The sequence below is a fragment of the Lontra canadensis genome, unplaced genomic scaffold (genome assembly GCF_010015895.1).
Source record: "Lontra canadensis isolate GAN:19392208 unplaced genomic scaffold, GSC_riverotter_1.0 scaffold86, whole genome shotgun sequence".
NCBI lineage: Eukaryota > Metazoa > Chordata > Mammalia > Carnivora > Mustelidae > Lontra > Lontra canadensis.
Window position 1 is genome coordinate 6,321,229 of NW_022631080.1, and position 27,477 is coordinate 6,348,705.

General features: G+C 39.1%; 1 protein-coding gene across 2 annotated transcripts in view; it reads left to right on the forward strand.

Annotated features, from left to right (window-relative positions):
* Positions 1-10,351: 10,351 nt before the first annotated feature.
* Positions 10,352-27,477, forward strand: part of PRRG1 (proline rich and Gla domain 1) — a 149,907-nt gene continuing 132,781 nt past the window's right edge. The window contains exon 1 of one of the 2 annotated variants that reach the window (XM_032883135.1): positions 10,352-10,457. The gene's annotated coding sequence lies outside the window, so the exon portion shown is untranslated. Of the gene's footprint in view, positions 10,458-10,483; positions 10,541-27,477 lie in introns of those variants that run through there. The other variant, XM_032883136.1, reaches the window with a different exon arrangement.

Below are 27,477 nucleotides of genomic sequence, written 5' to 3' on the forward strand. Positions count from 1 at the left end.
GGAGAGAGGCGAGGAGAATGGGTGAAATAGGTGATGGGAGTTAAGGAGGGCACTTACTGTGATGAGCACTGGGTGTTGTATGAAGTGTTGAATCACTATATTATACACCTGAAACTAATATAACACTGTATGTTAACTATACTGAAATAAAGTAAAAACCTTTCATGTCCATCTGATATATAAAACATTCATTGAAATTGAATAGGTTTTTTTAATATATCCTTTTTACTAAATTCAGGAGGATGATAGACTGTGCTTTTGAATTACTCCATAATCAAAACAAACCATGGACATTAGAAATGTAAAGCCATGCTGAATTCATCATGACAGCAAACCAGAAGACGGTCTCTCACATATATTTTTACAGAGTTATATGGACAGGCAGCTTGAATCTTGTGGATATATACTGGAATTTCAAATTCGTTTTTTAAAAGATTTATTAAGGGGCACCTGGGTGGCTCAGTGGGTTAAGCCTCTGCCTTCAGCTCAGGTCATGATCTCAGGATCCTGGGATCGAGCCCTGCATCGGGCTCTCTGCTCAGCTGGCTGCCTGCTTCCTCCTCTCTCTCTGCCTGCCTCTCTGCCTACTTGTGGTCTCTCTCTGTCAAATAAATAAATAAAATCTTTTAAAAAAAAGATTTATTAATATTATTTATTTATTTGACAGACAGAGATCACAAGTAGGTGGAGAGGCAGGCAGAGAGATAGGGGGAAGAAGGCTCTCTGCTCAGCAGAGAGCCCAATGTGGGGCTTAATCCCAGGACCCTGGGATCATGACCTGAGCTGAAGGCAGAGGCTTTAACCCACTGAGCCACCCAGGCACCCCTCAAATTCATTTTAAGACATTTTAAGAAACATGAATATTGGTTCCCTGGATAATCTAAAAATTTAAGTAAGTTATTTCCATATAAATGGCAGTCATAGTTATTATGTAACTAACTTTGGTACTCTGTAGCCAAAAGACATTCCCTGTGTTCTCATGAGATCTAGTAAATATGTGTAACAAAAAGGGGAGTTCATTTATTTAACATCTCCTAAGTATGCTACACTTTATTCAATCTTTTCCCCACATTTTACTATACATTTTTCAAACATACAGAAAAGTGGGAAGAATTGTATTATGAACACTCCCCACCTCGATTCTACAGATAACATTTACATTCACTTGCTTTATCACATTTCTCAGTCTATCCATTTCTCTATCCTTGTATCAGTCCAAATTATGTTTAATGTATTTGAAAGTAAATTGAATACATCATTATATTTCCCCAAAATACACTAGATTTAATTCAAGTTAAATATTTGGTTGTATTTTTTTGAGGTAAAATATCTATACAGTGTAACGCACATGTCTTGAGTGTTACCATTCAAGGAGTTTCCACAACAGCATAAATCTGTGCAATTAGAATACAGAATGCTAAGTTCACCTCATAAAGTTATCTCCTGTCCCCTTACTACTTCCCAGTCTTCCAGCACTCCACAGGAAAATACTGTTCTCTTTTTTCCTGCCACAGATGAGTTTTAACTGCTCTAGAACTTCACGTAAATACATACTCTTTCATGTAAATACATACTCTTTCATGTAAGGCTTTCTTTTTTCAGGATATTTTGTTTCCAGATTCATCCACATTGTTACTTTTTTTCAGTAGTTCTTTCTTTTTTATTGCTGAGTAATATCCCATTGTGTGAAGATACCTGAGCTTGTTTATCCATTGTCTTACTGATGGGTGCCTATGTTTCCAATTTCAGCCTGCTATGAATCTTCTTGTACTAGCCTTTTTTGGTATATATTTGTTTTCATTTCTCTTGATGAGGGGACTTGTTGGGTTATAGAGTAGGCATATGTCTTGTTTTAGAAGAAATTGCCGGATCTTTCTCCAAAGTAATTGTATGGTATTACACTCCACCAACCATGCATGAGTGTTCCAGTGGCTCCATATCTTCACTAACATTCAGTGATGTTAGTTTTTACAATTTTGACCAAACTTGTGGGTGTGTTTTGTTAGTTGATTATGCTTTTATTGTGCATTTCCATGATGACTAATGATGTTGAACTCATTGCCATGTGCTTTTTTGTTCATTTTCTTTTTATTTAAAAAAATTTTATTCTTTTTTTGAAGATTTTATTTATTTACTTGGGAGAGCAGGAACGGGGGGTGAAGAGCAGAGAGGGAGGGAGAGGGACAAGCAGACTCTGCACTGAACATGGAGCCCAACATGGGGCTTGATCCCAAACCCTGAGATCATGAGCTAAAACCAAGAGTCCGATGTTCAACAGACTAAATCACCCAGGCACCCCTTTTGTTCATTTTCAAAGCATTTATTTCTTTTTATTATTTCCAGAATTTTTTGCATGCATATTGATACCAGTATTTTGTCAGATATATGTCTTGCAGGTATTTCTCCCTGCCTGAAGATTGTTCATTAATTTTCTAAATAATGTCTTTCAATGAGCAAAAGTTTTAAATTTTTATGAAGACCAATTTATCATTATTTTCATTTAGGTTATTGCTTTCTCCCATGTTAGAACCTTTGTCTACCCCCGAGTAACAAAGATAGTCTATGTTTTCACATAAAAGATTTATAATTTTGTTTTTTACATTTAGGTCTATGTTCCATCTCAAATTAATTTTGTTTATGGTGTGAGGTAGGAACTACGTTTTATTTCTTTGCATATGAATACCCAGTTGTTCCAACATTACTCATAGAAAAGGCTTTTCCTGTTCCCAAAGTAGCTAATGGCTTTAGCTATTATCAAAATCAATGTCAAAATCAATGACCAGGGATGCCTGGTCAGTGGGGAGCCTGCTTCTCCCTCTGCCTCTGCCTACTGCTTCCCTTGCTTATACTCTCACTCTCCCTCTGGCAAATAAATAAATGAATTCTTAAAAAAAAATCAAAGATCAGACAAGTGAGAGAACATTTCTGGGCTCTCTATTCAATTCTGTTGATAGTTTTATTGATCTTCATGCCACATTATCTTGATTACTATGACATTATAGTAGGTCTTAAAAGTCAATTATTGTAAGTCCCATAAGTTTGTTCTTCCTTTCAAAATTGCTTTGGATAATGTAGATGCTCCCATATACATTTTATAATCAGCTTGCCTATTTTTTTAAGTCTACTGGGATTATGACTGGGAGTGTGTTGATGCTAAAATCAAAATTGGGAGAAATATATCTTAACATTACTGAGTCTTATAATCCGTGAACATGGTATATCGTTCCATTTAGTTAGGACTTGCTGAATTTCTGTCAGCAGTGTCTTGTACTTCATAATAAACAGGTCTTGCTCCTTTTCCTAAGCATTTAATAGTTTCTGATGTTATTGTTAATCAAACAGCGTTTAAATTTTATTTTCTAATTGTATGATACCATATAAAACATAATTGATTTTTCTATTATTTAATTTCAAATATAGTCGATCCTTGAACAACATGAGCTTGAACTGCACAGGTCCACTTGTATGAAATTTTTTTTAAATGCACATACTTTTTTTTCCTTAGATTTTCTTTTCTTAAGGTAATCTCTACACCCAGTGTGGGGCTCAAACTCACAACTTTGAGATCAAGAGTTGCATGCTCTACCAGGTACTCCACAATTTTTATTTATTTTTTTGATAAATAAAGGACAGTACTGTAATTGAACTTTCCCTTCCTTATGATCTTCTTAATAACTTTATTTCCTTCTGCTTCTTTTATTGTAAGAACACAGTATATACATATAACATGCAAAATGTGTTCATTGACCATTTTATGTTATTGGTAAGGCTGCTGTTCAACAGTAGGCTATTAATAGTTTAAGTTTTGGGGGAGTCAAAAGTTATACTGGTTTTTCAACTACACAGTGTGGGGCTGGTCAGTGCCCAACCCCCTGTGTTGTTCAAGGGTCAAGTATATGTGAATTTTGTCTGGCTATCATATTGTATTTATTCCTAATTTAATTCCACTGTAGTCAGAGGACATGCTCTGTGTGATTTCAGTTCTTTTAAGTTTATTGATGCTAGTTTTATGGTGTATCATATGACATATCATGTTACCTGTGTTTATGAAGATTTTTCAAGACAAAACAGAAGAAATACAAAATTAAACCCTTTCTTGCAGTTTATCAACCACTTGGGAATTAACAGTATAAACACGTGGAACAATAGGAGAAAGATAGGAAAAGTTAAAATTATATCATTAGTACGGATTAAGCCATAAGTGTTGAAAAGTTCTAAAGGAAAGGATTTGTTAGAGTAGGGACTCGATCAGGGTGTATACCCCTCCACTCTTTGTAGACATGAGTGTTGGTTTGAAAGTTGTATAACTAATAAATGAAATGACTGTTAACACAAGGGGTTGAAAAAAGATTCGGCAAGTCATCAACAGAAAATAGCATGGAATCTCCCTCTTCCTTCTATATGTTTCTTCTTCTTTTTCCACAAGAATTTTTTTTCTGATCTACTATGTGTCAGGCTTTGTGATTAATATCAGAGCTACACTGTCCTTCCTCTCAAAGAAGTCTCAGTAAAGAGGGAGATTCAGGCATAAGTGCATTAACACATAAGCCTTAAGAAAAAGGGGGATGCAAATACTATGGTAGCAAGGCTAGTGGGATAACTGATTTACTTTGCATGGTATGCCACTAGGAAGACTTTACACAGTGGGTGTCTTTTGAACTGGGTCTTTTTTTTAAAGATTTTAATTTATTCATTTGAGAAACAGAGCACAAACAGGGGGAGCAGCAAGCAGAGGGAGTGGGAGAAGCAGACTCCCCACTTCTGGGAGCTGGGGGCGCATCAACATGGGGCTTGATCCCAGGACCTGGAGATCATAACCTAAACCGAAGGCAGATGCTTAGCCATGACCTGGGTCTTTAAGAATATGTCTGCCATACAGAGAGAACAGAAAAGTCATAGCAGCATGAAAATGTAAGATAAATATAGAGAGTAGCTTATCATGTATGATTAGTAGGGGGGTGAGTTTGCAAAGATGTGCTAGAGCCAAATAATTAGAAAATTTGATTGTGGTTAAGGAGTTTGTATTTTATGATAAAGTAGGTGGGAGTCATGAAATGTTTTTAAGAAGTGCAATGGCTTAATCCTATTTGTGTTTATAGAGCTATCTGGTATAATTCAGAAGGGTGGGTTGGATTCAGAAGAAACTAAAGACAGGGAAACTAGTTGGGAGACCATGTCAGACAATTGATAATGAATCTGAAGTGAGGCAGGACAGAGATTAATGTGAGACGTGTACAAGGTAGACTGAATCAACTGAGGATAGAAAAGAAGGGGTCATGGGTGACTTCACTGTTTCTAATGTGTGTGATGGGGTACATTGTGGTTTCATGAAGAGGGAAAGAAAATGCAGAGGAAAAGGCAGAGTGTGGAAGAAAAATTGAGTTTTGTGTCTTATAATTTGAGGTGGCAGGATCAATTCATCAGCTGTAACTATAGATCTGAAAATGAGGAGAAGGCTGAGGGCTAGAGATTTGATTTGCAAATCGTTAAGATTTACTTGACATTAGTTAAGCTGAGAACTGGATCTGTACCCAACTGGTGTGCCCTGGGGAGACTAGTGAATGAAGATTAGACTGAGATAACTTGTGAGGCCTCTCTGGGCCTTTGAGTAAATATTAAGAGGAAGGAGGATTTGAAGAATATGGGATAACCAGGAGATGTGCTAGTGACGTAGACAGTTCTGGAATTCCAACTCTGACAGTTTGGTTCTTCAACTTGCCTTATTTCTTAAACAAGAGGTATATTATAAAAAAATAGAGAACTATTAAGCTCACATCATGTATTAATTAGAACATTTTGGGCTTTATGCGAGAGGAAACAATTCGAACTAGCTTCAGACTTTCTTTTTTTTCTAATAAAATAATATATTTACAGATAAACTTTAGAACCACTTTGGCAACTCTCTCATCTCCTAATTTTGTTGCAATTTCTTAATTAACATATAATTTATTATTTGTTTCAGGGGTACAGGTCTGTGATTCATCAGTCTTACACGATTCACAGCACTCACCATAGCACATACCCTCCCCAATGTCCATCACCCAGCCACCCCATCCCTTCAACCCCTCTCCCTTCCAGCAGCCTTCAATTTGTTTCCTGAGATTAAGAGTCTCTTATATTCTGTCTCCCTCTCTGGGTTCATTTTGTTTCATTTTTCCCTCCCTTCCCTATGATCCTCTGCCTTGTTTCTTAAATCCCACATATCAGTGAGATCACGTCTTTCTCTGATTGACTTATTTTGCTTAGCATAATACCCTCTAGTTCTATCCACATCCTTGCAAATGGCAAGATTTAGTTTTCGATGGCTGCATAATATTCCACTGCATATATACATAACACACCTTCTTTATCCATTCATCTGTCAATGGACATCTGAGTTCTTTCCATAGTTTGGCTATTGTGGACATTGCTGCTATAAACATTGGGGTGCAGGTGCCCCTTCAGATCACTACATTTGTATCTTTGGGGTATGTACTCAATAGTGCGATTGTTGGGTCATAGGGTAACTCTATTTTCAATTTTCTGAGGAACCTCCATGCTGTTTTCCAGAGTGGCTGCACAAGCTTGCACTCCCACCAAGAGTGTAGGGGGTTCCCCTTTCTCCACATCCTCACCAACATCTATTATTTCCTGACTTGTTAATTTTAGCCATTCATTTCCCTGATGCTGTGTGATGTGGAGCACTTCTTCATGTGTCTGTTGGCCATTTGTATGTCTTCATTGGAGAAATGTCTGTTCATCCCTTCTGCCCATTTCCTAACTGGATTATTTATTTTTTGGGTGTTCAATTTGATAAGTTTTTTTTTTATAGATTTTGGATGCTAACCCTTTATCTCATAACACATTTGCAAATATCTTCTCCCATTCAGTAGGTTGTCTTTTGGTTTTGTCAGCTGTTTCTTTTGCTGTGTGAAAGCTTTTTATCTCAATGAAGTCACAATAGTTCATTTCCGCCTTTGTTTCCCTTGCCTGTGGAGACACATCTAGAAAGAAGTTGCTGCAGCTGAGGTTGAAGAGGTTGCTGCCTATGTTCTTCTCTAGGATTTTGATGGATTCCTGTCTCATATTTAGGTCTTTTATCCATTTTGAGTCTATTTTTGTGTATGATACAAGGAAATGGTCCAGTTTCATTCTTCTGCATGTGACTGTCCAATTTTCCCAACACCATTTATTGAAGAGACTATCTTTTTTCCATTGGATATTCTTTTCTCCTTTGTTGAAGAAATAAGACTTTCTTATGAGAATGTAGTGATACCTCATAGAAGCCACGGGAAAGAATGCTACTGTAATCAAGAGGCAGACAGCCATTGAGGATCTAGGCTCAGCTCCACTCTATCTACTTCTTTTCTCTGTCTCTTTTCTCTCTTCTATCCTCTCCAGACTTGTTTTTTCTATTTCTCCTGATGGCATAGCCCCTACATTGTTGTTATAGCCCAGACACCCAGTCTTACCAATTCCCTCTCCCCATTCTAAATCCCTAGGGAAGTTCTCTGATTGCCCTAACCTACCTGAGATACTCCCTCCCCATCCATCCTGATCCAGTCAACTGTGTGTGTGTGTGTCTGTGTGTGTGTATTTAGAGGGCTCGTGGACTCCAGTCTAATGAAATAATAATAGATGGGGGTGGTATCCAGATAAGACATCAGTATTTTTTATAAGCACCCCAGACTGGGAACCAATGATTTAGGCTCTGTTGTTTTTATGAAAATAAAGACTGTGGTAGGAATTATAATGTAGACCGCCCCCCTCCACCACAATGCTAATATCCAGGACATGTGGAAATATTATGTTACATAGTAAAGGAGAATTAAAGTTATAAATGGAATTAAGGTTGCTAATCAACTGACCTTAGAATAAGAGTATATGAGATTATCTGGTTGGGCCAAATATAATCACAAAGGTCCTTAAATGTGGAAGAGGTAGGCAGAATTGTCAGTGTGTCAGAGTAATGTCTTTGCTGGCTTTGAAGATGGAACGGGGCCATGAACCAAGGAGGTAGTCTCTAGAATGTGGAAAGTCAAGAAAAAGGATTCTGCCTGGCACCTCCATAAAGGAATTCAATGCTGCTGACACTGTGATTTTAGCCCAGTGTGACACTTTTCAGACTTCTGATTCCTAGAGCTATAATAAACTTGTGTTGTATTAAGCCATGAAGTGTGGGTTTTTTGTTTTTTTGTTTTTATTTTTACAGCAGCCACAGAAAACTATTATTAAGAAGAATGGTTAATACATGAATAAGAGAGGTAAAAGATAATCCCAAGGCTATATTCCTTAAATACATTTGTTCCATTGTGAACTTTTTTAAAAATCTGTCTAGCACTTTTCTCTTGTTCTGAAAATGGCAACTTCCCCTATTCTTTTTCCCCCCCCTCCAACTAAGTGGTTCTACTGGGTGTACCATTCTTACGTCACACATGTACTTTTAATCCAAGAATGATTATGTTACTTGATCTTACCCAATCATGCTCTTTATCTGGTGTTCTAAAAATTGGAACTGAGGGAAGAGAGGCTCATTCTCTGTGGTAACAGCTTGATAGGTATGAACCCACAGTTTGTCAGAGGCCATGGTTCTAAGCCTACAGAACTTGCCTTTCAGACATTCTCAAAGAATGACCCTGTCTAAAAGAGGCAGGTTTGAGAGCCTAACCTGGAATTTGAAGCATTCCCTTTATTTGTTCCATTTATTATGAAAGTCATTCATATACTTACCCTTTTCACAGCTTGGGTTACACAATAACTTTCTCTTTTTGCCTAAGCTACTTTGTTGGACTTTTAGTCACTTCCATCAAAATATCCTGACAGTTTCTGTAGTGTAGTGGTTATCACGTTCACCTCACAAAATATCCTGACAAATTCAGACACAGAAGAAGAAAATAAACCCAGTAATCAAATGAAAGTTCATGCACATATATACACATCTATTAAGAAAGCAGACATTACCTTTACTAACCTAGTGGGGGTTTTTTAGGCATCTTCTGTATGTGAAACATTTTCAGTGAAATGAACAAGACAAAATCCTACTTCCAGGCATTTACAGATTTATTCATCCTACAGTCTGTGTTTATATTTACCAATACGCATACCCTCTTCCAATATGGCCTCACTACAATCTCCCATACTTATTTGACAAATGCAAAATAGAAATGAGTTCAAGAAAGTCTGGTTTGTAAAATACACAAATGGAAGAACCACAAAGGTTAATGGGAAGAATTTCAGGATATTCAGATCTCTAGGGGCAGTTACCAGACTCTCCCCAAAAATGCTGCCATCACAGTCAAAACAGTTGCTGGGCAGGACTAGGGGTGTGGCCCTGTGGCAGTTCTTTTATTCTTAGCCAAATGTTTCTCAATTCCATCATAACTAAAGCAAAAAGAAGAAAGGAAAAGTAATTTGGAATAAATCACTTTAGGCCCACAGGCCTATTCACGTTGGATGCACTCAGGTGTGTTTATTTTAATAGCTGATCCAAAGGCACGTGAGATAGCACAGCTGACCAGATTTTAAACATAAAAGCATAGAACTTAAAACTAAGCACGCATGCATCATGGAATAATAATCAAGTTGGGCTTCTCAAAATGCTAAACGCCAGAAAACCCGAAACCATTAGGGCAAAGTCCATACAACATAGGCTGAATATTCTGTTTCTCCGAGGGGCTTTTAGAAGGCTCAAATTCTAAGGTGGCTACCTAAAAAGCAGGATCAAAGATGCCTCTTCTTGGAAACCTGTGTTCTTCTTCCCAAGAAATTCAGGTAGGCTTACTCAAGAATCTTTTTAAGAAAAAAGTATATTATTGTCACCAAAAGTGCAGAAACAAAAGCAGAGTTTGTTCTCAGGAAAACCAATGCGTTTTGGGTTAGTACACATCAAAGAGACACGTTAACCAGGATACGCTGCATAGACGGTATGTGGGTGAGAAATGTCTAACCCCTCACCTCTGGAGGGCTGAGGATTGCGCGTGCGAGAAGGAAAAATGCGCGGAGGGTTGAGGTGGGGGAATAAGACGTGGGGAGATAGGCGTGCAAAGAGTGAAAGACTAGCTAGGGAGGATCTAGGGTGGCTCCAAGGAGAGTCCTTGTGACTCCCGGGGACTGGCTAGCTTGGTTCCACGCCAAGCGGGCTTTCTCGAGGATGAGTGTGAAGGTGCACCGAGGGGACCAGAAAACTTCTCTGACTACGTTATCAACAGACCTCGAGAGTGGAAAACTCCAGCCGTGTGTCCAGAGCACTAGGTTTTCCGGACTAAGGCGGCGGAGGCTCCGCCCGTCGGTTTCCCACCCCGCCTGGCCACGCCCCTCCTCTCCTAACACCGCCCGGGCCCCGCCCCCTCCGCTTCCCACCACCCTTCCCATCTGCTCCTGGTTCCAGTCTCCAGGCTCCTACTAGGTTCGTCGGCGGTGGGAGCGCGCAGGCGCGGCTGGCAGCTTGCAGAGCGCGGAGTAGCGGCGCGGAACGCGCGGTGAGTGAGGTGGAATCGTGGGGCTGGTGGCCGGAGAACCTGGTTCCCGCCGAACATCCCGGGAGGGTTCGGGGAGTGCGCGGGTGAGTGCCCGGGGAGTCTTCGGTCCCGTGAGTAGGCACTGGTAGGACGTGAGGCAGGGGAGTTGGCCGCACTGCTTAAGAGTGTCCAGCCCCGGCCGCGTGCGGAGCGGAGTGCGTGGTGGCGGGTGTGGGTGAGCGTTTGTGTAAGGAGGAAAATAGAAGGGAAGGGCTCCGGAGACTGGAAGTCCTTACTCAGGCTTGGCAGGACCGGGAGGCTCGCCAAAGGCGCTGGAGGGTGTCCCAGCTTCAAGTTCAGTATCCCCCGCTGGGTGCCCCTGAGCGTCGTCCCGGGCCCATCCCTTCCCCGGCGCTGCGGTCTTAAGAGTGCGGAGTTGCCAGGAACATTCCTTGTCGTGGGGAGAGAGGATTTGGGAAAGGTGGGCTTTCACCCCAGGCTAGTGCCAAAGAGGGTGTGGCGTTCGTGTGACTTTCCTTCACCCCGCCCCCGGGAATGTGTCCGTCTTCTGGTACATTGTGCTCATGGACATTTTAACAAAGGCTATGACTGTTTTCTAGGCAGTGGCGGGTGGCAGCGGGGGCGGGTCGGTGGAGGGGGGAGCGTACGAGGTCGCAGTGTGGCCCTGGTGGGGGGGCGGGGGCAGGCATGGAGGGAGTGGAAGGAAGGGAATAACCTTCCTGCCTCAGCTTTTTCTTTCTTCCTGGCCCGCTGATTTTGATCAGTGGTAGGAACAGCCTCGAGAGGGATCTGATTGGCAATCAGTGTGTGTGTTCGGACTCTGGCTGCACCCATTGGTTTTTATAATTGTGCTGTTGATGTATTTTTTAAGTGTTCCTTCAGTAGAAAAGCGAAACTAATGAAATTGAAGAGGAAATAATTGAGCGAAAGGGTGGAGAGGCGGGGTGTCAAAACTTAGAGCTAAATTACTACCTTCTGATAGTCGTAGTATAAATAAAGCCAGATTCTGAAGGGTGTGAAGGTGCGCAAGTGGGGTAAGTGCAAAGTTGATTAGGGTGCTGTTGATTGGGTCAGTCAAGAGGGGATTATTGGATGCGTGTGTGGAGGTGCTGCCAAGTTCTTGGGTAGACTCACTTTAGAACCTTTAAAAATGATATCGGGACGGGGCGCCTGGGTGGCTCAGTGGATTAAAGCCTCTGCCTCTGGCTCAGGTCATGATCCCAGGGTCCTGGGATCAAGCCCCCCACATCGGGCTCTCTGCTCAGCGGGGAGCCTGCTTCCCCCTCTCTCTCCGCCTGCCTCTCTGCCTACTTGTGACCTCTCTCTCTCTCTGTCAAATAAATTTAAAAAATATTTTAAAAAATGATATCGGGAGTACAAAACACTGGGGCAAAGAACTGTAATATTGGATAAAGTTCCAAGGCTTTCATTTGCAAAATTAGGAACTTTAGGAAAGGCGGTATATGTGTTTTGAAGCATAAATGTTGATTTTTTTACTCATCTGTTTTAACTGAATACAACAACTTCTTCCTCCTCCACCCCTTTCCCTTGATTGTGAATCCTGTTTTATAAACATTTAACTTTCAAATCTGAAGTGTGTTTAAAGGCACAATCCTCCCCCCGCCCCATGAAGTGAATAGGATTTCTTGTGTTGTCATTTTACTCTTTCTTTTCCTGTCATTTTAAGTTAAATGCCATGAACATTACCAGTTTGGGGGAGAGAGGTGTTAGTAATACCTTTTCCATTTTCTAGTGCCTAATGAACCCTATTCATCCTTTCAGATTCAGCCCGTTTGTCTTGGAAAAATTTGCCATCTCCTCCAGAATGAATTAATCACCCTCTTTTCTGTTAAACTGTACCACTGGTCTTATTTTTCTCTTGCAACTAGAATCTCAGTCTTCTGTGTTACCCCAATACCTAGGGCTGCTGGGTATGTACTAAATGCCTAATAAATGCACTTAAAATAAAGGAACTATAAATAATAGTTCATGGGGTAATAGAAGAAATTCAGAATGCTGAAATTATATATCATATTTGAACAACATTATGTGGAATGTAGATTAGAAAAAGTATGGAAACAAGTCTCCATGGTATTAGTCTGGTTTATCCTTCTAAAAGAGGTGCAAAAAAAAAAACAACAACAAAAAAGAGAGATGCAAAATCTTTGCATATATAGAATATATAGACAAGGTGTCATGAAAAGGCCAAATTTTAAAACAGGTCAACTTCTGATACTGAAACTAGCGAAAAGTTAAAGTGAAACAGAAGATTAATCATTTGTAGACCAACACTAACAGGGCACTGCTGGAATTTAGGAATTTACAAGTGAATCAAGTTGGCCAGATGGTATCCTTGGAAGGCTAATACAATTAAAGAAACTGTAACATGTTAGACCAATTAAAGAGACTAATTAGTTGCATTATACTCCTAAATCTTAAGGTGGTTTGAGCACTTGGCTAATGGGCCTCTTTATGTTATAGTGTGCCCCATAGGCTTGGCCAATTTCTGCAGCCTTATCTCTGACATCTGTCCTAACTCTACCAGGATCGTTGGCTTTACAGTCACCTTTGGCTCATGAAGGGAATTATTTTCCCTTTGCTTCTTACTACTCAAACTCATCACCCCCACACCTAGGGTGGTTTTACCAACTGGAGAAAATATCATGAGCAAATGATCACTCAGTTTATAAGTGAGTAGAACTCAGTCTAAAAATGAGTCAGGATTGACTTCTTGGTTAGTCTACCTGTGCCAGCAAAGCAGAGAACTACTTTGGGCTATTAGTAACTTATGTTTTTCTCCTCTCAATCTATCCCCTCTCTACCTAAATGTAAAAGCACTTTTTCCCCACATCTCTCTCTTTTTTTTTTTTCTTTCTCTTTTTAAAAAAAATTTTATTTAGTTATTTGACAGCTCAAGCAGGGGAAGCAGCAGGCAGAGGGAGAGGGGGAAGCAGGCTGTCCACTGAGCAGGAGCCCGATGTGGGACTCGATCTGTAGACCTGCGACCATGACCTGAGCCGGAGGCAGATGCTTAACTGATTGGTCCACCCAATCACTCCCTCCACATCACTTAAAAAAAAAAAAAAAAAAAGAATGTTAACCATTGTTCACGCCAAAACACTTCAAGTTAGTGCCTGGTTTTTATGAGAAAAACTTGGGTGTCAGAGAGGATGAATAGTCCATAAAACTTCTTTTTTAAGAAATTCTACATACATCCTCTGTGGTCTTTAGATTCACTTACTGAAAAAGATATTCCAGACCATTGTGGTTAAGGCTTCCTTCTTAAACTTCCCTCATCTAGACTTCCTCTTCATATTTCTGATTTTTTACTCTCATTCTTTGACAGCTACTTCCTCTGAGTCATCTTCTTAGGGTTCTGTCCAAGACTCTTTCCCAGTCTATGTAGGAGACAATAATATGGCAGTCAAGGGCATGGAATTTGGAGGCATTTGTTAAACTTCTTTAAGTATCAGTTTCCTCATTTATAAAAGTAATGAGTATAATATTTACCTCATAAGTGAGATCAGGTATATTTACTGCTTATCATAATATTTAGCATATACTAATTGCCCTAAAAATGGTAGCTGTTATCGGTAATTGCCATTTCTTATAAGGAATGTAATTTCAGTAGCAGTTAATTTCAAAATGGGAATGTATTGGCATTCCCTACTCTTTTCAAACTCTTAGTCCTGTATTTGTAGATTCCTCCTATATATCTAAAACAGGTGGCTTTGCGCAATCGTTCTCAAACATCAGCTTGCACAATAATCACAAGAATGTTCACCTAATTGAAGTAGGATTGGCCGGGGAGTTTGACAAAGGATGAGTCAAGGACTCATGATGCCAAGTGTTTTGGTCTGAGCAACTGGAAGGATAGAGTAGCCATTTAGTGAGATACGAAAGATTACAGGAGGAGAAAATTTGAGAGGAGGATCAAGAATTCAGTACTAAGCTTGCTGAGTTCAAGATGACTTTGAAATCTGGGTAGAATTCAAGAGAGAGGTATGGGTGGGCAGGAAGCTCTGGGAATAGATCAGATCATTACAAGGGAAGAGAAGAGGTCATTCCTTTGCTTTAAAAAGTATTAATGAACTATTTTTAGAGGATTTTAGGTTCACAGCAAAATTGAGAAGTACAGAGAGTTCCATATGCCTGCTTTCCACCAACACAACCACCCCCATTGTTGACATCTTATAACACAGCGGTACATTTGAACTTACAATGATACATTTTTATTACCTCAAGTCCATAGTTTGAATTAAGGTTCACTCTTGGTGTTGTACACTTTGTGGGTTTTGACAAACACTTAATGACCTGTATCTGCTATTGTGGTGTCTTACAAAATAGATTTATTGCCCTAAAAAAATCCTGTGTTCTGGGGTGCCTACATGGCTCAGTTTCTTAAGTGTCTGCCTTCGGCTCAGGTCGTGATCTTCAGGTTCTGGAATTAAGCTCCACATCTGGCTTCCTGCTCAGCGGAAGAGAGTCTGCTTCTCCCTCTGCCCCACCCCCCCAACACTTGTGTGCTTGTGCACTCGCTCTCAAATAAATAAATACACTCTTAAAAAAAATCCTGTGTCCAATTATCTATCTCCCCACCCCCCCCAATCCCCACAGCCACTGAATTTTTGACTGTTTCTATAGTTTTGCCTTTTCTGTATTGTCAGTCATATCATTGGAATCATAGTATGTCGCCTTTTCAGATTGACTTCTTTCACTTAGCAATATGCATTTAAGATTTCTCCATGTCTTTGCATGGCTTGATAGCTCATTTCTTTTTAGCACTGATTAATATTCCATTGTCTGGATGTACCACAATTTATTTATACATTAACCTACTGAAGGGCATCTTGGTTACTTCCAAATTTTGACACTTGTGAATAAAGATGCTATAAACATCTATGTGCAGGTTTTTGTGTGAACACGAGTTTTTTTTTTTAACTCTTTTGGAAAAATGCTAAGCATAACTGCTAGATCATATGTTAAGAGTATGTTTGCTTTTTTAAGAAACAGGCAGACTTTTTCAAAGTGGCTATACCATTTTGCATTCTCACTTGTACTGAGAATTCCTGTTGCTCCACATCTCCACCAGCATTTAGTTTTGTCATTGTTTTGGATTTTGGCCATTCAAATAGGTGTGTAGTGGTATCTCGTTTTAGTTTGGAATTCACTAATTACATGATATTAAACATCTTCTCATATGTTTACTTGCTTTGTGTATATCTTCTTTGATGAGGTATCTTTTCAGGTCCTTTGCCTATTTTTAAAATCCGGTTGTTCATTTTTTATTGTTTTAAGAGTTCCTTATATATTTTGGATAACATGCCATTACATGTCTTTTTTTCTCTCAGTCTGTGGCTTGTCCTCTCATTCTTTTGACATTGCTTCTCACAGAAAGGAAGTTTTAAATTTTTTAAAAAAGATTTTATTTATGTATTAGAGAGCGAGAGAGTGAGAGAGCAAGAGAAAGATCATGAGCAGGTGAAAGGGTAGAGGGAGAAGCAGACTCCCTACTGAGGAGGGAGCCCAACATCGGACTTGATCCCAGGACACCAGGATCATGACCTGAGCTGAGGGCAGACATTTAACTGACTGAGTCACCCAAGTGCCCCAGAAATACTTAATTTTAATGAAATCTAGCTTATCAGTTATTTCTTCCACAGATCATATCTTTAGTGTTGTGTCTAAAAGTCATCACCATGCCCAAGGTCAGTTAGGTTTTCACCTATGTTATATTCCAGAAGTTATAGTTTTGCATTATATGTAGCCTACGACCCATTTTGAGTTAAAAATTTTGAAGGGTGTAAGGTCTATGTTTAGATTCTTTTTTGTAAGTTGTTCCAGCACATTTGGTGAAAGGACTGTCTTTGCTCCATTGTATTGCCTTTGCTCCTTTGTCAACAATCAGTTGACTGTATTTATGTGGGTCTCTTTCTGGGCTCTTTTTTCTGTTCCATTAATGTCTTAGTAATCTTTACCAATACCACACTGTATTGATTACTGTACCTTTATAATAAATATGTAAATAGGGTAGTGTCAGTCTTCTGACTTTGTTCTCCTTCAGTGTTGAGTTGGCAATTCTAGGTCTTTTGCCTCTCTATATAAATTTTGAATAGGTTTGTCAATATCCACAAAATAACTGGCTGAATTTTTATTGGAATTGTGTTGAATCTATGGGTCAACTTGAGAAGAGCTGACATCTTGACAATATTGAGTCCTTCTATTCATGAACAGGGAATATTTCCCCATTTATTTAGTTCTTTGATATCTTTCATCACAATTTTGTAGTTTTTCTCAAATACTTTATATACTATTAGATTTCTACATAATTCATTTTGGGGTGCTAATGTAAATAGTAATGTATTTTTAAAAATATTTTATTTATTTTTTTGACAAAGAGAGATCACAAGTAGATAGACAGGCAGAGAGAGAGGGGGAAGCAGGCTCCCTGCCGAGCAGGGAGCCCAATGTGGGACTCCATCCCAGAACCCCAAGATCATGTCCTGAGCCAAAGGCAGAGGCTTAACCCACTGAGCCACCCAGGCGCCTAGTAATGTATTTTTAATTTTGAATTCCACTGATTTATTGGTGGTATATAGGAAATCAATTAATTTTTATATGTTAATCTTATACAACATTGCAGTAATTGCTTATTCTTGGAATTTTTTTGTTGATTCTTTCAGATTTTCTACATTGATGATAATGTCATCTGGAAACAGTTTGGTTTATTTCCCAGTCTTCTATAACTTTTATTTACTTTTCTTGTCCTATTGCATTAGCTAGGACTTCCAATATAATGTGGAAAAGGAGTGGTGAGGGGACATTGTTGCCTTGTTCCTCCTGACAGGGAGAAAATTTTGAGTTTCTCACTATTAAGTATGATGTTAGCTGTAGGATTTTCGTAGATGTTCTTAACAAATCGACAACTTCTCTATTCCTAATTTGCTGAGGTTTTTTTTTTTTTAAATCATGAATGAGTTTTGAATTTTGTCAGGTCCTTCGCTGGCATCTTTTTTTTTTTTTTAAGATTTTGTTTATTTGACAGACACAGTGAGAGAGGGAACACAAGCAGGGGGACTAGGAGAGGGAAAGTAGGCTTCCTGCAGGGCAGGGAGCCCAATGAGGGGCCCAATCCCAGGACCCTGGGATCAGGACCTGAGCCTAGGCAGCTGAGGCAGACGGTTAATGACTAAGCTACCCAGGCACCCCTTTTTTGGCATCATTTGATGATTTTTCTTTTTTAGCCTGTTGATGTGGTGGATTACATTAATTGGTCTTTGTTGAAACAACCTTGCATACCTGAGAAATCTCACTTGGTTATGGCATATAATTCTTTTTACTGATTATTGGATTTGATTTACTAATATTTTGTTGAGGATTTTTGCATGTTATGTTCATAAGAGGTATTGATTGGTCTGTAGTTTTCTTGTAATGTCTTTGTCTGGTTTGGCATTAGGATAATTCTGGCTTCATGAGTTAGGAAGTATTCCCTTGGTTTCTATCTTCTGGAGACTGTAGAAATTTGGTATAATCTTCCCTTCAGTATTTGATAGAGTTCACAGGTAAGCCCAACTGGGGCCCATCACGTTCTGTTTTGGAAGGTTGTTAATTATTGATTCAATTTCTTTGATATAGACCCATTCATATTGTCTTTTTTTTTCTTCTGTGAGTTTTGGCAGATTGTCTCTTTCAAGGAATTGCTTCATTTCATTGAGGTTATCAAATTTGTAGGCATAGATTTATTTATAATAATCCTTTATTAACCCTTTAATAGCCATGTCATCTTTAGTGATGTCTCTGCTTTCATTTCTAATACTGTAATTTGTTTCTTCTCTTAGCATGGCTAGTGTTTTATCAATTTTATGGATCTTTGCAAAGAATCATGTTTTGGTTTTATTTATTTTCTTTATTGATTTCTTGTTTGTAATTTCATTGATACTCTAATTTTTATTTCCTTTTAATTTGCTCTTTTTCTAGTTTTCTGAGGTGGAAGCTTAGATTGTTGATTTTAGATCTTTCTTCTTTTCAAATATATGCATTCAGTGCTATAAATTTCCCCCAAGCACTGCTTTCATTGCATCCCATAGTATTTGATAAGTTGTATTCTGATTTCATTTAGTTCAAAATATTTTTTAAAGATTTATTTGAGGGGCTTCTAGGTGGCTCAGTCGTTAAGCATCTGCCTTCTGGATCAGGTCATGATCCCAGCTCTGGGATCAAGCCCTGCATCAGGCTCCCTGCTCAGCAGGGAACCTGCTTCTCCCTCTCCCACTCCCCCTGCTTGTGTTCCCTCTCTTGCTGTCTCTGTCTCTTTGTCAAATAAATAATATCTTTAAAAAAATAAAGATTTATTAGAGTAAGAGTGCATGTGAGTGAGCAGAGGGAGAGAGAGAGAGAGAGAGAATCATCTATGTGCACTTTGTAGGATGAAGTAGTCTGTAGATACCAGTTACATCCAGTTGGTTGATAGTGCTTTTTAACGATGTATTTACTGAATTTCTACCTGCTGAATCTGTCCATCTCTGTTGGAAGGGTGTTAAAGTCTGCAGTTGTAATAGGGGATTATTCCCTTTCTCCTTAACAGTTGCATTCGTTTTTGCCTCATATATATTGACATTTCATTATTATATGCATATACATTAAGGATTATTATGTCTTCTTAAAGAATTGGACCCTGTATCATTATGTAATGATCTTTTTTTATCTCTGATAACTTTCCTTGCCCAGAAGTCTGCTGCATCTGAAATTCATATAAGCTACTTCTGCCTTCTTTTGATTAATTGATAACATGGTATATCTTTCTCCATCCCTTTACTTTTTATCAATATAGCTCTTTATACTTAAAATGTTTTTCTTGTATACAACATAGAATTGGGTTTTGTTTTTTCAACCAGCTCTGACATTCTCTTTTAATTGGTGTATTTCAATCATTGTTGGGTTAATATCTACCATATTTGTTACTGTTTTCTATTCATTGCCCTGTTCTTTGTTTTTGTCTTCCATGTTGTTTCTGCCTTTTGTGGTTTTAACTGAGCATTTTATATGATTTCATTTTCTCTCATTTCCTACCATATTAATTATGCATCTTTTTTTAAACCTTTTTAGTTGTTGCCCTAGCATTTGCAAAATGGATTTTTTCCAACTAATCCAATTCCACTTTTTTTTTTAAAGGTTTTATTTATTTATTTGACAGACAGAGATCACAAGTAGGCAGAGAGGCAGGCAAAGAGAGAGGAGGAAGCAGGCTCCCTGCTGAGCAGAGAGCCCGACGTGGGGCTCGATCCCAAGACCCTGGGATCATGACCTGAGCCGAAGGCAGAGGCTTTAACCCACTGAGCCACCCAGGCGCCCCTCCAATTCCACTTTTGAATAATACTGTACCATTCATGGGTAATGCAAGTATCTTATAATAACAAAATATTTCAAATTCCTCTTTCCTGTCCTTGTATCATTGTTGTCATTCATATCAGTTCTACATAAGTATATTATAAACATAACCAGTCATAATTGAATACATTGTTGCTGTTTAGAACAAACTGTTCTCTTTTTTTAATTTTTTTTTTCAAACTGTAATTCTTTAGGTCAATTAAGAATAAGAAAAGGTTTTTTGTGTTTTTTTTTTTAAGATTTTATTTATTTGTTTGACAGAGAGATCACAAGTAGGCAGAGAGGCAGTCAGAGAGCGAGGGGGAAGCAGACTCCCCGCCAAGCAGAGAACCCAATGTGGGGCTCGATCTCAGGACCCTGAGATCATGACCTGAGCCAAAAGCAGAGGCTTAACCCACTGAGCCACCCAGGTGCCCCCCAAATAAGAAAAGTTTTGAAGTGTTACCTTTAGCTATTCATTTTTTGATGCTCTTTCTTTTTTTTTTTTTTAATGTAGATCTGACCTATATTATTTTCCTTCTCTCTAAACTTCTAACATATCTTGCCAGGCAGATGTACTTGGCAAAAAATTCCCTAAATTTTTGTTTGTTGAGAAAGTCTCTTTCTCCTTCCTTTTCAAAAGATAATTTTTCAGGGTACAAAATTCTGTGTTTGTGGATTTTTTTCTCCCAACACTATAAATACTTCACTCACTCCCTTCTTGCTTATGTGGTTCCCGAGGGGAAGTCAGTTGTAATTTTTACCTTTGCTCCTTTATAGCCAAGGTGTTTTTTTCCCCTCTGGTTTCTTTAAATATTTTTTTTAATCTTTGATTTTCTGCAGTTTGACTATGATTGCCTACTTGTAGTTGAGTTTGTTTGTTTTAGCATTTATCCTGCTTGGTGTTCTCTGGGCTTCCTGAGTCTATGATTTGGTATCTGACATTTATTGGGGAAATTCTCAGTCATTATTGCTTCAGATATTGCTTCTGTTCCTTTCTCTATTTCTGCTTTCTGGTATTCTGAATATGCATATGTTACCTTGTATACTTGTCCCACATTTCTTTCTTGGCTAGTTTGTTCTTTTTTATTTTATTTATTTAAAGATTTTATTTATTTATTTGACAGAGAGAGATCACAAGTAGGCGGAGAGGCAGGCAGAGAGAGGGGGGGGAAGCAGGCTCCCCGCGGAGCAGAGAGCCCGATGCGGGACTTGATCCCAGGACCCTGAGATCATGACCTGAGCCCTAAGCAGAGGGTTAACCCACTGAGCCACCCAGGCGCCCTCTTTTTTTATTTTAAAGCCTCTTCTTCCCTTTTCATTTTTGGAAATTGCTCCTCTTCCATTTTCAAGTTTAGAGACCGTTTCCTCAGCCATGTCTGATCTACTAATGATCCATCAAAGGCATTCTTTATTTCTGTTACAGTGTTTTTGATTGGTAGTATTTTTAAAAATTCTTTCTTGGAACTTCCATCTCTCTGCTTCTGTTACATTTATTCTCACATGTTGCTTATTTTTTCCACTAGTGCCCATAGCATATTAATCCTAATATTTTAAAATTCCTGCTCTGATAATTCCAACATTCCTGCCATATCTACCTCTGGTTCTGATGTTTGTTCAGTCTCTTCATACTGTGATTTTTTTCCTTTTCATATGCCTTGCAATTTTTGTTGAATAGTAAGTACGATGTACTGGGTAAAAGGAACTGCTGTAAGTAGGCCTTTAGTAATGTTGTAGTAAGCGTGGGGGTAGGGGAAATGTGTGTGTCTTTTGTCTCGTAGTTTGGTCCCAGTGGTTGGTGAGCCTGTAATGCCTGGACCGTGAACTTTGCCAGTGCTGCTGTTCTTATTCCCCCTTAGGTGGTGGTATGATTAGAGGGGGCTGGTATTGTGTATTTCTCTACTCCCGGGGAGGTGTGGCTCTTTTAGGCTCTGGTAAAATAGGTTCTCCTGAGGGAAGTCCTTGTTACGAAGAACAGAGTGCTCTGGCATATTTCAAAGACTCCTTTTCCCCTCCCTGCACTGGAAGCACAAGGGAATTTTCCCCCACCATTTAATGTGAGAACCAGTTCTAGCCCCTGAAGGTAAATCTCACAGATATATGGGGCCCCCCAGGACCTGTTCCGCCTGAGGGGTTTAACTCTTGTACTTGTCTAGATGCATCCCCACCCAGCACTCCATCACTTTCAGTGCAGGTTGTTCTACCTTGGCACTGGTTCCCTTTGAGGTTTCTGCTCTTGGGCTTCTGCTTGGTTAAGCTGAGATTCTCTTTTTCTGCTTGTCTTTCCAGTTTGGGGGCAGTGGTTTGTCCCGTCCTCTCACTTCTCTGATGGATTTAAGAAAAGTTGTATTTTCAGTTTGATCAACTTTATACTTATTAACAGAGAGTCGTGATTTCTGAGCTTGTGTGCCAGTCTGGAAGCTAAAGTCCCCTGTTGCTTTTCATTAGACTTTTACCATCTAATTGTCTCCATATATTAGTTATTGTTTGCTTGTTTTGACCTTTATGTGAATTGGATCATATATATACATTTTTTTTTGCTCATTACATTTGTGGGATAAATTCATAAGTTTGATACTTCTCAAACATTGCTGTGAATGTGCATCCTTTGGGAATTTTGTTAAAGTGTAGATTCTGATTCAGAAGGTCTGGAATGTACCCTGGAAATTTGCCTTTTTAACAAGATTTCATGTGATGCCGATGTTGCTCTTCTGTAGACATTACTTGGAATAATAATAAGGCTCTACTGCATCCCGTTTTCAACTGCTTCATATGCTTTGAATACCTCAGGTAATTTACTGTATAGACTTTTTGCTGGAGTAGGAAAAATGGGAAACTGTCCTTTGCTAAGTATCATTTTCCAGAATTGGGAGCTTAGAGGAAACAAGTTGTTTCATATTTAAAAGATATTTTCACCAACATGATTGTAAATTGAACATAATGTTTGAATAAAATATTAGCAATATAGTCCTGTAAAATTTCTCACATTGCATTTCTAGTTGTAGATAAGGTTTTGTTGATATTATTTTGTGTAGGTAATTTTTAGGTCAGGCAGAATTCCAAAGGACAAATTGGTGCACATGTGTGCATATACGTGTGCTCACTTGGGCATGTATTGGAGTAATAGACAAGGTAAAAAATTTTTTTTGAGCTTTTGACAGGAAGTAATTACTCAGATGCTCCCCTTCCCCGCCGCCGCATTCACAGGCTTTAGAAGACAGCCTCTTGGTATTGTAACACCTTTCCCACAATGACAAAGTAATTTAGTTATCCTGAAAACCTTGGGAGCCATACAAATAATATTGTCAGCGTAAGTGGACTTTTAGAGTCTCCTAAGGAAATGGCGTTATACAATATATGTCATACTTTAATTCAGCATTTACTGAACACCTTTGTTGTGTAAAGAGTGTGTTCTAGCTTTACTGTTTGTAAAATAGAAACCTGAATACTTCTGAAGAATGCTTCTTTTAAGATTTATTTATTTTAGAGAGCAAGAGTGCAAGTGCATGTAAGCGGGTTGGGGTAGGGACAGAGGCAGAGGGAGAGAATCTCAAGCAAACTCCCTGTTGAGTGCAGAGCCCAACACAGAGCTCTATCTCAGGACCCTGAGATCATGACCTGAGGTAAAATCAAGTCAGCCTCTTAACTGAGTCCCCCAGGTACCCCTCTCAAGAATGTTACTGAGAAAGAAAAAAGAGTATTATTGAGCATAATGAAGTGAGAAATAAAGTGCCACTGTCTTGTGGGATAATCAGAGCTCTTAAAAATTCTCAATGGTTGCTTTGCTTTCTCCATTATTGGGTGGTAATAACTGGTATACTTACTTTCAAGCTTATTCAGATACTAATGATGAGTTTTTCATAGCACTCATTATCTTCTTGAAAGCCTCGGCAGCTAAATGGGTTATAATTTAAATAACAGTTTGAAGTTCTTCGGTTCAGTGTCTCAGGATTTCTTTAGGAAAATGTGTTATATTTTATATTCCTGACTTGCAGTAAATTCCTTGTGTTTTATTTTTTTCCCTTCTTTCAAAAACTGAGTCTTAGAACATATGTGTTATTCTGGAGTCCTCAGTAATCAATCCCTTCCTTTTCGAGTGGCAAAGTCTTGTTGTTCAAGGCACTGTATGTTCTGTGTATTTGCTCCAATCTGTCTCCAGTTTGCCTGTTCTTTGTGGTTTGGTTTCTAATGTTATGCATTCCAGTTTTGTTAAAAAAAAAAAATCCATATGACTAACTTGCCACAGTAATCCTCTTTGACATGTTTGCTTCAGAGAGAAAGCTGGCAAAGTTAGAAACATATGCCTAGTTTTAAAATTTGCTGTCATTGGGGAAAAAAAGGGAAGCTAATGGAATAATTCTAGTTTCTTTCTCTGTGTTAGTCTTACTCATGGGACCAGAATAATGACTTTGGTAAGGATATATTTATTTTCCCATGTAATTTTATCATGCCTGAGTATCTCACTCATTTTTTTTTTCTTTAGGATTAACCAAGAAAATATTACATAGAGAAGTAAAAAATACTTCTTTAGGCTCATGAGCAATCTTTATTTTTTTTAAAAAGATTTATTTGAGAGAGAGAGAGATTGTGCATGCGTGGGGTGAGAGAAGAGGGGCAGAATGAGAGGGAGAGAGAGAACCTCAAGCAAACTCCCCACTGAGCATGGAGCCTAATGATGCAGGGTTTGATCCCACAACCTCTGAGATCATGAACTGAGCCACAATCAAGAGTTGGGTGCTTAACCAACTGAGCCTCCCAGGTGCCCCCATTAGCAGTCTTTAAATGTCAGTGTTCAGATGTTTTTGTTGCATTAGTATTAATTATATTGCAAAATCAATGTGTTCTTTGAATTTAAAAATTTCTTTATTTTATTTTTATTTATTTTTTAAATTTTGTTTATTTGACGGACAGAGATCACAAGTAGGCAGAGAGGCAGGCAGAGAGAGAGAGGGAAGCAGGCTCCCTGCTGAGCAGAGAGCCCGATATGGGACTTGATCCCAGGACCCCGAGATCATGACCTGAGCCGAAGGCAGTGGCTTAACCCACTGAGCCACCCAGGCGCCCCCTTTATTTATTTATTTTTTAAATTTTGTTTATTTGACGGACAGAGATCACAAGTAGGCAGAGAGGCAGGCAGAGAGAGAGAGGGAAGCAGGCTCCCCGCCGAGCAGAGGGCCCGATGTGGGGCTCGATCCCAGGACCCTGAGATCATGACCTGAGCTGAAGGCAGAGGCTCAACCCACTGAGCCACCCAGGCGCCCCTAAAAATTTCTTTAAAATGTAAATGGTAGGTGTTAGCATTTATTATTAGCGTTTTATATATATATATATATATATATTTTATTCTCTATACTGTGAATATTCACTCAATTTATAGAACTGACCTTTGCAAAGTTCACTAGTCCATTCCCACTGCTATTATCCTAGTTCAGAGATTATTACTTCTTTCCTGACACTGTAATCATATCTCTTTTGGTGGTCTACCCAGTCATTTATTACCAGTCTTTAACTCAAATCTGCCCATCTACAGATACTCAAAGCCTCCAACTGAAGGGCACCACACTTCAGAGTGCTTTTATCTTTTTTTTAAGATTTTATTTATTTATTTGACAGATCACAAGTAGGCAGAGAGGCAGGCAGGGGAGGGGAGCAGGCTCCCCGCCGAGCAGAGGGCCCGATGTGGGGCTCGATCCCAGGACCCTGAGATCATGACCTGAGCTGAAGGCAGAGGCTCAACCCACTGAGCCACCCAGGCGCCCCTTCACACTGCTTCTTGAAAGTCCCATCCACCGTTATAGACTCAACTATTTTACTTTCTCAAGGGTTCCATATGCCTAACCTTTCTGAGTTGGCTTCTGCCTTTTCTGTTTAGGTTCCTCAGGTGCATTTTGGTTCTTAACCGTTTAACTGGGGCTGTTTCTGTGCCACAATCTCAGCCTTAGAACCAGGTGTCAGAGCTTCTGTATTGTTTTTATCTACTTGATCTCTGCCTGGTTCCCAACACCAAGAGTCAGGATGATGAATATTCTTGGACTCCTTGCATCTATATTGGGTATTCTCTAGTCTGCTTCAACAGGGCTAGTGTCAGGGCCCTCAGAAGACCATGAAGGGGACTGGGGCAAATCCTGTGTAGAGTGGGATTTTGTTTTTTCTCTAGAAGCCAAACCCATTCTTGGCCAGTCTGTTCTTCACAAGAGTATATTGGGTTTAATATTCAGAAGATTGTCCGAACTATTTTTTTTCTCATCTTTTGGCCATGGGGCTTATGTTCTTTAATAATAATAATAATAATAGCAGTAATAAGTAACTCCTGGCTACATGGGTTATCTTTCTTGATAGTAATAATTACAACAGGAGCAGTAGCAGCAATGACAATAACCCTTCTGTGTTGTACCAGATGTGTTACTTCCATTATTTTTATTACCCTGTATGGTATGTGATATTTATCTCAGTTTTATAGGAGGACACTGCATTTCAGAGAGGTTAAATGCCTCAGGTCACTTTGGGATATGTGGTAGAGCTGGAACTCTAATCTAGGTCTCCCTGACACTAAGTCTTGGAGCTTTTCTCAGGAGGTCTCATTGCATGAAGCATGCTTCTGAGCTGCCTCTTCTCATTCTCAGTTTACAGAGTGAGCACACTGTGAAACTGTGTTTAGGAAGAGAAAGTGTATATCAAATGTGAATTGTGTATGCGTTTTAAGCATCAACCATCAATGGTCTAATAAGCATTAAGTGCTTAATAAATGTTGAAGGAATGAATGAATGAGAGCGTACTAGGTAAATTACTTAGAAAGGGTAATCACCCTGTTCTTAACACCATGGCTGGCATGCAATAGGTACTGGAGAAATATTTGTTGATTTGATGAGATTATCGATTCAAATATTGTTGACTTAGATTATTTACCATACTCTTCTGTTAAAACATGATAATGAATGTAAGTATTTAAGTCCTAGATCTAGTCTTCTGGTGAAGTAAAAAATATGTTTTAATGGATGCTTTTTCCTTTGGATCCCTCAAAATATTAATTCATATCATCTGATGAACTCTACTTCCCGAAGACTTCATTTACCTACTGCATCTCACTGGGTCTCTTACTTATTGAGTCCCTAAAACTCCTTCCTTGTTTTTGCCCTTTCCTTGGTTAATGCCCTTTCCTTGGATGATGCCACCATGCCCAGGACTTCAGCTTCATTCTGCGCACTGACAGTTCCCACAGTGATACCCAGTCAGAATTTTTCCTTTAAGATCCAGGTTTGTATAAATGACAGTGTACCTTAAACTGACATGTCTTAAAACTTTTGCCCCTGCCCACTGATGTGATGGTAGGAATCTGGGAGCGAATGGTCAAGAAAGAATTCCTGAGACCTTTTCAGTGCAAAAAGTTGGTTTTATTGAAGGGAGGATGGAGGGAGGGATCAACAGGACCTGTGAGCAGAAAGAGCTCCCTGGGTTTGTGACAAGCCATTGATTATATACTTTTAAGTTGGGAGGGGCAGAGAATAAAAGAAGTTTCCAAAAGGATTTTCATATGTTAAAGAAGACTTACAGGATTCTGGAGGTCTGGCTATTGTCAAGGTAAGCTTGCTTTTTGCCTCTAGCAAAGCATTAATGTTCAAGCAGTTGTGAGTTCCTGGAGGAATGTCTCAGGTAT